The sequence below is a fragment of the Lactuca saligna genome, chromosome 8 (assembly GCF_052625555.1).
Source record: "Lactuca saligna cultivar CGN05327 chromosome 8, ASM5262555v1, whole genome shotgun sequence".
Lineage (NCBI taxonomy): Eukaryota > Viridiplantae > Streptophyta > Magnoliopsida > Asterales > Asteraceae > Lactuca > Lactuca saligna.
Genome location: NC_136424.1, coordinates 199,471,625 through 199,485,543, shown reverse-complemented (window position 1 = coordinate 199,485,543; position 13,919 = coordinate 199,471,625).

Here is a 13,919-nt window from a genome sequence, read left to right as displayed (position 1 = left end):
TTAGACACCTTATCCAACAGTCTCCCACTTGGATAAGTCTAATAACTATTACTGCAAATATGACTTCAGGAACCGATCGGCAATCATAGCTCTTTACAAGGTTTCTCGAAACTGAGAAGATGATGGTACGCCATTTAAGATAAGTGATCATATAATCCTCTGTTCTAGATATCAGTCGGACAAATACACGGAACAATGTCTTACTTATTGTCCAACAGTTTGTTTCCCGATTTCCGCTTTGTTTGACAAAGAACTTCATTGAACACCTCAATTTAGTTCTGACCGGGCCCGGTACATAGGTCAAAACAAAATCAATGAGGGGCCCAGATATCAGCTTCTAATCCAAGAAGGAACAGATAAACTTCGACTCATATGTTTTTTCTACTACCCATTGAATTACACACAAGAGCGCGATTTATAACATCAAGTTACCAATGCATTTTTCGTACAATCAATGCATAACCAACTTGTAAGTAACAAATCATATCTCTAGGTTTAAAGACTTATATGATATTACCGTCTCACGATCACTCGAGATAGAATTCCATGAAGTGATTCCAGTGAGCGTGGGTTGAGTCCAATGCTCAGAACTTTTGAGCACTCATGATTTTTGTAGCCTTGTCCAAGACCTCTACAACCAAACATGACAGTCTTGATTCATATCTACTTCCGACATATGACCGACTGTGGAGGTTTGAATAATATGTTATACCAAACAAAAATTATTCTGGAAGTCAAAACATGCAAAAGAAATATAGTAAACGATCGACAAGAGATGGCAACACTTTACTCATAAATAAAACACTTTTATTCATCATCAGATGTCAATTACACTTTACAAATTTCGAGGTTATCTAACTACTAAATCTAATATCATCCTTCAGCCCTATGCTCCGAGCATGCTGGAGATGCTTAACCCGAGTCAGTCCTTTCGTGAGGGGATCTGCCGGATTCTCATCTGATGATACCCTCTTTGCCACGAGGAGTCCTTCTTCGATCCGATGTCTGATGAAATGGTATTTTCTGTCGATGTGTCTGGATCTCCCGTGATCCCTTGGTTCCTTGGCTAAGGCAACAGCACTTTCACTATCACAGAAAATTTCCATTGGCTCTTTAATATCTGATACTGTTGGATAAGGTGTCTAAGTCCATAACTATTTCTGGTATGTACTTGACCCGACCCGCCATGGTCCATTTGGGTTGCATGACATCATGCAATTGGATAGACTAAATGAGAGAAATAACAGTTGGAGATTATTAATATATTATAAGTTCTAATATATTAATAATATTATTTGATTAGTTTGATCAATAATTAATTTAGAATTAATTATGTGATCAAAAGATAACTAATTAAATATATGGGTTGATTATGTAAATCATCCATATCTTGTATAGTGGGCTAAAAGGCTCCATGGACTATCAAGTTGGGTTCCACCCATAGGATGCTCCATGGGAGTTACAAACCCATGAATATTATTAATATATTAGAACTTATAATATATTAATAATCTCCAAGTGTTATTTCTCTCATTTAGTCTATCCAATTGCATGATGCCATGCAACCCAAATGGACCATTCCGGGTCGGGTCAAGTACATACCAGAAATAGTTATGGACTTAGACACCTTATCCAACAATAACATATCAACACATATTATCAGACGTATCTGGGGTGTCTGACCTACCCTTCGGTCCTAGCAATTGAACTCTACTACTATCACATATAACATATCATGCCAGTATATAACATATCAGGTAGCAGAAAACCTAGATGACATCACAAAGACAATCATCTAATCATACAACTTCTACTTGTGGGTCAGCATTCTGGTCGTAGACCCACCGCTACCTGAAGGTAACTCACCTCGTAGTAGCTGCTGATCTGTGTGGGAATGCTCTAATTGCTGCCGCTGCTGCTCCGGAAATCCTCCGGCTATAATTCCCACAAAACACTTAGTCATACACTTCTAACTGTTCTTAGGGTAAAATGACCATTTTAGCCCTGACCAAAACAAAGTCAAAGTCAACTTCTAGTGACCTGACTCGCCGAGTCTCTATCCTTCCATTTGAGATTATAGGCGTCTCTACTCGTTGAGTTAGACGATGAATCAACGAGTTTTCCTTCTAAATAAGCATCGACTGAATCCTCATCCAACTCACCGAGTTCTATGAACAACTTGTCGATTTCATCTTCAAGTGATACATAGGTACTGTCCTTGACTCATCGAGTTGTATGAACAACTTGTCGAGTTCATCTTCATCCTTAGGAAGTTTTCCTAGGACATGCCGAGTCTGCTCATGCACTCGCCGAGACCCATGAGCTTCCAGAACAATGGCTTAGTCCAGAACGTTGGGTCACTCCCCGGGACCCCTTAAAACCTTTCCATACTCAACTGGGTCCTTATGACCCTCAACTGATATGGGACTAACCCTTGGACTCACCGAGTCCAAGAATGGACTCGTCGAGTTGGTCACATCCACTCACTAAATCTTTGATTTCTGATGTAAAACCCTTGATCAAAATATAGATCTATGCTTCTACAATCAATCTAGCATGTAAAGTTACACCCTTTACGTACTTGCAAGGGAATTTGAGCTCAAAAGGTCCTTAAACAAGTTCTTTTAATGCATGGGGCCTTTTTTCAGTGCAAGAGCCACTCCTTTCTACCTTGTAACCCCTCTAAGGACCTAGATTCGAAACACCAACTCTAAACCATGCTTGCAATCATGGTTGGTGACCAAAATGGCTTCAAAAAGCCCTAAAACTCCACAAAATAGGATCTATCAAAAGAACAAACAAGTTATAGACTTTATACCTTCTATAGACAGCAAATGATGCTCAAACTCGGATCCTTCTAGCCTCCTTTTGATCCTTCAAGCTTCTCTTTCCCTCCTAGGGTCACAAAGGCACTAAAATCACTCCAAATGCCTTAGATTGCTTCAATAACAACTAGGGTTTGCTATGGGGGTCTTCTGGGAGAGAATGGGACGAAGGAGGCCGAGTTAAGATGTTTAAATAGGGTGCAAACCCTTAGGCTAGGGTTTTTGTCCAGACAGGGCCTACTTCCCGAGTCCGGGACCCGAGTCATCGAGTCCACAGCTTAAACCCCGCACCTCATCACGCTTCAACTCGGCGAGTTGGTCCTTCAACTTGTCAACTCGCCGAGTCCAAGGCCAAAATTCAAAAATATAAATAAGAGAATACGTACCAGGAACCAGGTGCTACATTATTTCCTAGGTTATGTACAATAGATACAGTTTCATACACACCATCACAAGGTAATTCTTTAAAATAAGGAACACTGTTATAGAAAGCATCAATACTACCACTTTTATTATCAAAATAATAGGTGAACCCTTGTTTATACAATGCATGAAAGGAAATAACATTTCTTGCCATTTTTAGCGAATATCAACATTTATTCAAGTCTAATGTAAAACCACTATCTAGTAACAAGGAACAAGCTCCAATCTTGGTGATAGGTGAAACTTTCCTATTCGCCATGATTAGGTTTATCTTTCCATGCTCCAAATCCTTACTTCTTCTAAGTCCCTGCAGGTCAAAACGTATGTGAATTCCACAACCTTTATCAAGGACCCAAGACTTAGAATGTGGTGAGTTATTAGACACTATAGTGTATATACCTGAATGGTTGGGTTTTACTTTCCCATCCTTAAGATCTTGCTGGTATTTAGGGAAGTTTCGCTTCCAGTGTGACTTTTCATGGCAATAGAAGCATTCAGCCTCATTAGGGTTAGCAGAAGGAGTAACAAAACCTTTCTTGGTTTTGTTTGAAGAGGATCCTTAAAGGGTATTACCCTTGGTACCCTTAGAAGGGTTCTTTCTCTTCTTACCTTTGTGATGACCGATTGCCAAGACATTGGCTACAGTAGGAGTATGAGGAGTAGTAACACCCGACTTACCCTTAAGACTACATTCAATAGTCTTTAAGAGTCCTTGAAGTTTACTAAATGTAACTTCTTCCTTATTCATGTGCTATGTTATTCTAAATTGATCATAACATGAAGGTAAGGAGTGAAAAAGGATATCTATTGCTATCTCCTCAGGAAAGTCAACACTCAGTTTCTTCAAGCGACCCACAAACCTTTGCATTTTCTGTAAGTGGGTTGTGAGGGAATCATTGTCCTTCATTTGGGTGGTTATCATGGAGGAGATTATTTCATACCTCTCTTAACGGGCACTTTGATGGTATCACTCCATCAAGTCCACATGCATCTCAAAAGGGTAATAGCTTCATAGGACTTTTGGAGCTCAACTGTCATTCTGGCAGTCATGATACATGCTACATCGGTAACATCCCTTTCATGTGCTTGAAATGCAGCAATCTCCTATGGGGTTGTAGTTGAGTCATCAATCTCCTTCAGCTCCCTATCAAGGACATATGCTTTGTCCTCATAGCGATTGATAATCCTGGTGTTTCTGATCCAATCCATAAAATTGGATCCATCAAAGATGACTCTCCCACAAAGGTTCATGAGAGAGAAGGATCCAGTAGGGTTTGAGCCAGAAGCATGTTTATTGGAAGACATCTGAAATGAAAGAATAAGTTTAGATTAGATTTTAGGACAGTCCTTAATAAAGAACCCAAATGCTATATTAAGGCTAGGACCCACCACAATATTTTATAACTTAGAAGAGGGATGCCGTAATCCAAGCTATAAAATATTTAAAGGTAGGTGAATGACGATTCACCAATTTCCACCATAAAATGGAATAAATCTTATTAGGTTTTAATTGGTTTAGAAATTCCTAGGTTCTTTGAGATTTATTGAACTTTTCAATGGTATGTTTTAATCTCGAGTGTACCCTTCAAGTTTTGTGACTGGGATGCCGAGGATCACAAAACAAGGTGTGAAGTAACCATACAAATTACTTGGCACCCTTAATGTATTATCCCTCAATCGAAGTGCTGGTTATCCACACATGCTCCAACGATACTATGATAAACATTAAGTCACCTTTTTCCTACCTTGATAAGTCCAAGTTAGTGTGCCAGTTAACCACACACGCTCCACTAACGACTTCATCAAAGTGCAAAGTGTAATTTCATAGATTAGCACCTTATTCACATTTTGCTAAAGTAACTAAGATTGGGAATTAATAAAAGTTTAGTTACTTTAGTATATTCATAATACTTATTATGAGAAGTATAGTCATTGTTCTACCTTTTCGGCTAACAACCCTCCACCGATCAAGGAAGCGGTGGGTGAGAATGGATACCCATTAAGTTACCATTTTATAGGCAACAACCTTATACCCCCCACCCCTTATAGATTGACTTCGTGAATGAGGCCTACTAATGGTAAAACGACTTTTATCTTATACATATATAATTATTATTCACTTATAATATTATAAAGTATAAGGGTTGGATTTTAATACTTAAAATTCCAACGGTTGGAACTAAAGTTTTAATTATGACTCTACTTGTTCCAAAACTTGAGGGCAAGTTTTGTAAACTTTCAAACTTTTCATTTCTCATAACTTATGAGTTTATTAGAGTATTAAAATGAAGACTCTTCATTTTCATAACTCTTGTGTTCTTTTAATGGTTTTAATTCAAGTGTGACTCTTGGCATTCCATAACTTGAGGACAAGTTATGGTCTCCATTAAAACACATAATTATCAAGAATTAACTAACATAGAGGTTACATATAATTCCTATGATCATCTAAATTCGTAAGTTCAAGAATATGATTATCAAGAATTTCAAAAATCATAACAAACTTATATAAAATTTGAAATTTTTGATAATAGCCATTGTAAATGGATTAGTATAAACATTACACCAACTAAAACAAGTTTTAAAACACCAAAACAGTTTAGGATAATTTTTCTAGTCCATTTCCAGCAGCATAACGCGAAAAACTGGACACTGCAACCTCTACTCATCGAGTGCATGAACAGACTTAACGAGTACAATGCACTTCTTCATGGACAAGTCGAGCCCCCCCCCCCCCCCCCCCCAAATGGACTCGGCGAGTTTATACATGTAGTGAACAAAAAAAATTCGGTTTTCAACTATTTTGCATCAAGTATCAAATAAACAAACTAGTCTCTGATACCACTGTTAGGTTTTGAGCATTCTAACACTCCTATAGTGTACATGCAACCCTAGAAACCTTGGATCTATGTTTCACTAAGATACATGCGAATTGATTTTCCAAGGTTCATAATTCTATCTAGCATACATGGGGATCTTTTATTCTAATAGTTAGTAAGAATTACATACCTCTTTGTAGCTTGCATTCCTTTGAAACCTTGTGAGCCTAGCACCTCAAGTGTGATGCCTCAAATGCTTCGCACAACACCAAGTACACTTGGAATAATCTTAAGAGAATAAGAACACTTGGCTTTTCAGATAGCCCTCTTTGATTCACTCTAGTGGCCAAAAAATGGTGAATAATAGCTTCTTTATATAGTAGGTTACAATTAGGGTTACAACATATAAACCCTAATTGTCATGACCTTTCATTTCCATGACCCATGGGTTATGTAACCCCCATGGAGCATCCATGGAGCATCTTATGGGTTTAACCCAACTTGATAATCCATGGAGCCTTGGCCCACCGTATAAGTTATGGATGTTTGACACAATCATCCCATGTATTTAATTAGTTTTGTTTTGATCACATAATTAATTCTAAATTAATTATTGGTCAATACTAACTAAATATTATTATTCTTGTTATTAATATATTAGAACATATAATATATTAATCAACCATAAGTGTCTTATTTCTCTTATTTAGTCTATCCTAGTGCATGATGTCATGCAACCCAAATAGACCATGCCGGGTCGGGTCAAGTACATACCAAATATAGTTATGGACTTAGACACTATATCCAACACGGTATACAAGAGATTTTAGATGAGAGGCTCGTAGCCTTTTCTACGGAGATGATGAAGTTGATAGAGGCACGTACCTTGACCTTTTCGGGAGTTTAGTGCTTGTGGAGCATTAGATTATCATGGGGCTAGGGATCCCATTGCTAGCAGTAGGTGGTTGGCCAATGTCGCCAACGCTTTCCGCATGAGCCGGTGTCCCGAGGGGGACAAGGTCAGAATCGCCTCCTGTCTTCTGAAGGACAGAGCGCAAGATTGGTGGGAGGAGGTTGTTCATGCCTTGGGAGATAGTGCTTCACTGGACGCGATAATATGGAGTGATTTCTCAGCCAGGTTCAGGCTGAGTTTGCACTAGTTATTAAGGTGCAACAGCAAGAGTTCCAGGACCTTCAGCAGACGACTGAGACTGTGGTGGAGATCACAGCCAAGTTTAGGGAGAGGGTTCTTCTTGTTCCACAGTATATGGCGAATGAGGGGATGAAGAAAGTCTGGTATCACGAAATGATGAGGTGTGACATCAGGAAGTTTGTAAGCAGGTGCAACTTCAAAATGCTGGAGGATATGATTGCTCGGGCCAGAGAGAGGAGATTGACCTGGAGCAGATCAGGAAGAGGAAGCTGGATGAGGTTCATATAGCCACGGGTTTGGGAAAAAGGCCCACGGGATTAGATTCAAGATCAAGGAATCATCAGAGTCGTAGCCGATGCAGGTAGTGTGGCAGGACGCGCGAGGGAGTGTGCAGGAGTGGCAGTGGTGGTGACTCTGGTTGCTTCAAGTGTGGCCGGACTGGTCATTTTAGCAGAGATTGTACCACTACCACCACTTAGGGATCAGATTTGATCTGTTTCCATTGCAGCCAGCGGGGTCACAAGAAGGCGCAGTGTCCGTGTTTTCTTCCGACGGGACAGATGATAGTACATGTCCCTGCCACTTTTAGGATCACCGACGACCATCAGGGCCGGGTAGAGGCGCCTACGGTAGGAACCAGGGCTTGTCAGTTGTTCATAGTAAAGTCGCGAGTGGTATGCAAAAAGCTACTCGACAATATTGGGCGTGTTGAAGATAGGCTAACTGCTAAGCTTCAAGGTCAGCCATTTAGTATTTATGCGGATAAGGAGGTAGTCGGGGTAGCTCGGGAAAAAGAGATTCGTTTGGATGCACAGCTCGGTAAAAGGAAGCGATCACTTATTTCAGGACAATTAGGAAGAAGAGAGGATCATGCCCAGCCGATTTGGGCATTGAGAGTTGGGAAGACCTTGAGGTGTGTGGTAATTGCCGAGGGACTCATGGGTTTGCTTGTCACAAGTTCAGGTGTTTCAAGTGCGGGGAAAAGGTGCATGTGTATCGCGATTGTAAGAAGGATCAGATATGTTTTCATTGTCACCAGCCGGATCATTTCAAGTCTTGCTGTCCTGTTTTGGTGAAAGGGAGACTTCAAGTTCAGGCGTGCATCGTTCCGTAGGAAGTCAAGATTGAGCCGCACTAGGTCGCAGGTATTTCATATAAATTCTCCCTTTGTAATGACTCAATAGTTTTGTTCTTGCATCGATATTGGTTAGCATATGTATTGGAGTATTATATTACCCGCTTGTGATTGAGTTATATGACATCTGCATACTTGGGATTTTTAGAATGATAGTTGAGGATGTCCCCTGTAGAGCAGGTTACTTCGGATGCAGTAAGTGTAGCTACTATGAATGAGACTCTATATTGTCTCGATATTTTCGAGGAGATGTTATTTGGGTATAGATCGGTTATTCCCCAACAGTGGTAAGTGTGAGTTCCCCGTCGAGTAACCAGAGGACGATAGGATAATAGTTCGAAGATGTTCCCCCTTAAGCGCAGGTTGTTAAGATGCAGTCATTGAAGAAGGAACAATTGGGGATTGAAAGGCGCTCGGTTGGTTGAAAATATTGGTTTAGGTCTGATAAAGGGTTAGTTAAAGCACCAGTAGAGGTAAACGTTGGTTGACAGTGAATCGACCCTTTAAATGATAGGAAGGATGGTGAAGCCTTTTCAAGTTGCGAGCTGTAAGAAATTATCCAAATCAAAGTGGGGGAGAACCCTTCATGTATTCAGGGTCAGTAGCATGCTAAAATTAGGAAGGGTTGGTAATCTTGAGTAGGAAGGGAAGGTAGTTAGATAGTGATAGAGTGTTGTAAGTCTGTGGGTGTAGCCGTAACATTCACCAACAGCTAGATAGTGATAGAGTGTTGTAAGTCTGCAGGTGTAGCCGTAGCATTCGCTAGCAGCCAGATAGTGATAGAGTGTTCTGAGTATGCAGGTGTAGTCGTATCATTCACTAGCAGCCAGATAGTGATAAAGTGTTGTAAGTCTGTGGGTGTAGCCATAGCATTCACTAGCAGCCAGATAGTGATAGAGTGTTGTAAGTCTGCAGGTGTAGCCATAACATTCACTAGTAGCCTGATAGTGATAGAGTGGTGTGAGACTGCGGGTGTAGTCGTATCATACAAAGGTTGGTAGATAGGATGAGCGCATTGTTAGGATGTGGGAGGAAAAGTAGTAACCACCAGTTCAAGTGCAATAGTTAGGATTGGATTTTGGAATTCTCCTAAATGGTTTAGATACGGTTGAGCCAGCGATACCACAGTTGGAACGTCCCTACAACTACGAGGGCAAGAGACGAATGGATTTCTTAAAGGTGCTTGATATATAAGGCTACAATTGGTCATGTCACAATCGCGTTTAGTCGTGGTCGGGTAACCCCAGGATTTCGACATATAGAACCGATCAGTTAGATCAGAAGGCCATTAGGGCCACAGTGACAAGATAACTAGTAGCAGTTAGTTCAGAGAAGGATTTCATTCAGACGTTGTGTGGGGCGGCTACATAGGGAGTCCTTTGGCTCCGCGATCGGGATTGAACCTGGTATTTCAGATAATTGGTGATCGAACTGAGACCAGGGAGGTCTTGTTAGATTTTGGAGAGCAGCCATGTGGCAGGATACTGCTTCAGGCAGTTCAGTGTTTGAGGCAGTCATGTTTCAGGCAGTTTAGTGTTTTCAGGCAGATCAGTGTTCAAACAGTATTGGGGTCTCTAGCGGTAATGGTATTTCGGATATTCATTGATAGCTAGGGAGTGACAAGTCACTAACATAAGCAATTATCTATGTTTTGGCCAAGTATAAGTGAATCGCAGGTATAAGTGGAATTCTGAATTTTGTTGTTCTAGTGGGAAACTGGAGTAGTTAGCATGTAAGGAATGTTAAGGAATGATTTTGAGGATGAAATCTAATTTAAATGGCTAGAATAATGGATAGTGTGAAAGGTATGCCTTTCGCAGGTGCAGGGGATGTGGTTAGTTATGGGGAGCTGTCTTGGGAAGGCCATCAATTGCGAAGGGTAATGGTTAGGACCCTCAGGATGCCAAGTATAGCGGTCCTTTAGAGGGTCGAACATAGCATACAAGGTTAAGCGTTGTATAAGGATGGTTTTGAGCTTTCAGGCTAGCTGGGAGTGGCTGCTATAACCGAGAAGAAGTATCCGTAGAAGACTTCAAGGATGAAGTCTAGTTTAAGTGGGGGAGAGTTGTAATGCCCTATTTTAGATTATTCAAATATGGAATTTCAGAGGCCATGGATAGGGGCCTTTTAGTCTTTTATTAATCTTTGAAGATATTTACATAAATGGACCATAAAAGAAATATTTGGCAAGGAGGTCCTAGGCATGTATGAAATGCATACGTGTAAGTAGTCGGGTACGCCCAACGTAGATAGGATAAGTGATCGTGGGTGTTGGGGGCGTACACCCAACATACAGGATGTACGCCCAGCGTACGTCCAGTGTCCAGAAACCCTATTTTTAGGTTGTGCCACTATATAAGGAACATTATGCCCCAAGCCTTAGTCTCCATTTCATCCCTGGACAACTCCCACAAAAACCCTAATCCTCTTTAGTGTTCTTGAAGCTTGTAAGGTCATTTTGAGTGCATCTTAGTGTTCTTGGAGTGGAGGAGCTTTTGGATCCAAGTTCTCTAGCCCATTTTCAATCCCCAGAAGGTATAAAGCTTCTAACTTTTCTCATAGAATCTTAGATCTAGATGTAGGAAGTTTTAGGACCTTTCTAGGCCCAAAGATTGGACCTTTATGGTTTAACTTCGTTTCCAAGCTTGGGATTTCCACCCTTAGAGCTAAAAATGTCCCATGAGTAGTAAAGTCTCAATTTTAATGGTCCTGATGAGCTATTGCATGAGATCTAGCCTTTGTTATGGTAGTTTGTTGTGACCTTTTGAGTTTAGGTTTGTTTGGTGGATTGCAAGTCACCAAGTTAGTGACTTTATTGATTAAGACGTGGAAATGGACCAGGATCTGTGATTGTAGCTTCTAAAATGGAGTAATAAGTACTTAATGGAAAAGTGTCTTAATAGGAGGATTACACTGAGCATACGTGCAGGTACCCCCAGCGTGCTCACTAGCAGGCCAGGACGCTTAGCGTACATTGGAGTACGCCCAACGTTCTCAACAGAGTTGGATTTTGAGTAATTTGGCCTCGATGTGGGCTGTATCTTGGACTTTGAGCCTTAGTGGGCCAGAAGGAGTCAATGGATATGTGCCAAGTATTGTATTGGACTTAGGGTAAAGCTCAATAAAAAGCAATTGGGCCAAATGTAGCAAATTGGTCCACTAGTGCGTCTTTAGTGGGCCATCGATGGTCTTAGAAAGAATTAGAGGGTTTGGGCCATGTTTATGACCCACACCAAAGCAGGGGTAAAATAGTCATTTTAACCATAGAAGGATCCTTATTCTGATTTAGTGTCTTAATTGATCATGATAGCCGGGGAGCACCCTGAACAATAGTTATGGATCTTTCACTTAGGCTTTCAAGAGTCAGTTCTTCGAGGTGAGTTTTCCTTCCAGTAGGAACGGGTCTACAACAACAATGTCGGCTTGTTTATTTAGTAGTAGTTTCCGGACTTCGGTCCGATGCAATAGTTGTATGTTTGATGTCTTCGTGACACAGGCAGTATTATGTGTTATGTATTCTGGACTATGGTACGATGCAGTATGCAGTATATGTGTTTATGTTCTATGTTGTGCTTATGCTATGCCATGTTCAGTCAGTTCCAGACTTCGGTCTGATGCAGATTCGGGACTTTGGTCCGATGCAGAGGTCAAGGCCCTGGTTAGTTCCGTACTTTAGTCCGATGCAGTTTCCGGACTTCTGTCCGATGTGGAGGGCAAGGCTCGAGTTGTTCCGGACTTCGGTCCGATGCAGTTTCCGGAATTCAGTCTGATGCAGAGGGCAAGGCCCTAGTAGTTCTAGACATCGGTCCGATGCAGCTTCCGGACTTCTGTCCGATGCAGTAGGCAAGGCCTAGTATGTGCTTATATGTTATTGTACGATATGTGGTAGTGTGGGAGAGCTCACTAAGTTTCGTGCTTACAATTTTGGTTTTGGTTTCAGGTACTCAGTTTCAAGAGGAGCTTGGGAAGATTGCAGTACACACAACATCTGTTCATCATCGGATGTTTATACTCTAATATTTTGACAATTGTTACGAAATTTTGAGATACACTGTTTATGACTTTTATATGATGTTTGATGATTAAGGTTTTATTATTAAATTAAAACGAAATTTTTAGACTGTATTTTTTGGATGCTTCAAATTAGTGGTAACTTGCTATAAGGTGTGACTTTATAGGATCCTATGTTATTAGCAATATCATTCTATAATGAATCTTAGGCATACAAGGTCTTTCAATCTCCCACTTGTATAAGACTCGTCATATATTGATATAGACAGTGGCGAACGTCTAGCAACATTTCACTGCCCCCAACAACACCCGACAAAGAATGTCATTGATCAAAATCTAATCCCCAAAAACTCAAAGCTTTAACTGATGTATAAGGTAAGTTTACCATTTATCCCTTTGTTAGAGACATCCTGTTAAACATGACACTTAGATCACAATCAATATCATTTGGTGTTTAACTTTGGGTACCATGGTAGATGTCTAACTCTCAACACATAAGAGGAACAATTCTCATCTAGACTACATAAGCCTCTTTCATAGTTCACACCATACCTAAAAATAACTTTTATAGCTGCGTATTTAAGGATCTACATTTGACCATATAAATTCAAAACACTCCCTACACTTAAGTTCCGCTATGTATCTTAGGTGTTCAGGATAAGATACTACCTTTTGATTAAATATCACTCATAACTGTGATCTATGAGGTGTTCTTGATGCGGTTTGGTTCTATACTACTTCTTTGATAAGTACCTATGAAACTTTGTTACAACCACTTGCCTAATATTATGTAGTGAGAGTCAACCAATCCAATTCATATTAATCTTACTTCATAATCTCTCCCATAGTTATAATTAACTATGAACTTTCAGAACAATAAGATTATTCATGGATTAAACATATTAATAAAGAACACAATAAGTATTGATGTAATAATCATATCCCAATATATCAAAATAATATAATAGTTGTTGTCTAAATGTTACAATATCCAAATACTAAATCCAAATCAAATCCCATTTCTAGAATAATGAAGTCCAATAGTTGAAGTTTGACTATTCATAATTAGCTTAAATGAAGGAATTTATTAATGAGTATGACTAAATTTAATTTGTGAGAATTGTATGAATATCGTCGTCTCCATAATTGACTTTACTCTAAATATAGTTAATATCTTGGAGAATATGATTGGTGCTCTAATGTGATATAGAGTTTCTTAGCTTGATTACGTACACTCTATAAATCTCAAAATATTTCTATGTTATCCCTGAATGAAAGGCTTCAACCTGGTTTTTCAACAATCTAGTTCTTCCAATCATATTTGATTTCAACTTCTGAAGTGACATTGTATTCTTATTTAGTAGATTGTGCAATTTGTTTTGTTTGGATCTCATTCCAACAAAAGTTAAAGTTCATTCCATAATGAAGTTATAATCCAATTACAATTCATATATATATATATATATATATATATATATATATATATATATATATATATATAAGTTTGCATCTTGTGTATCTTTATACATGAAGATCTTATTCTAAACTGATTA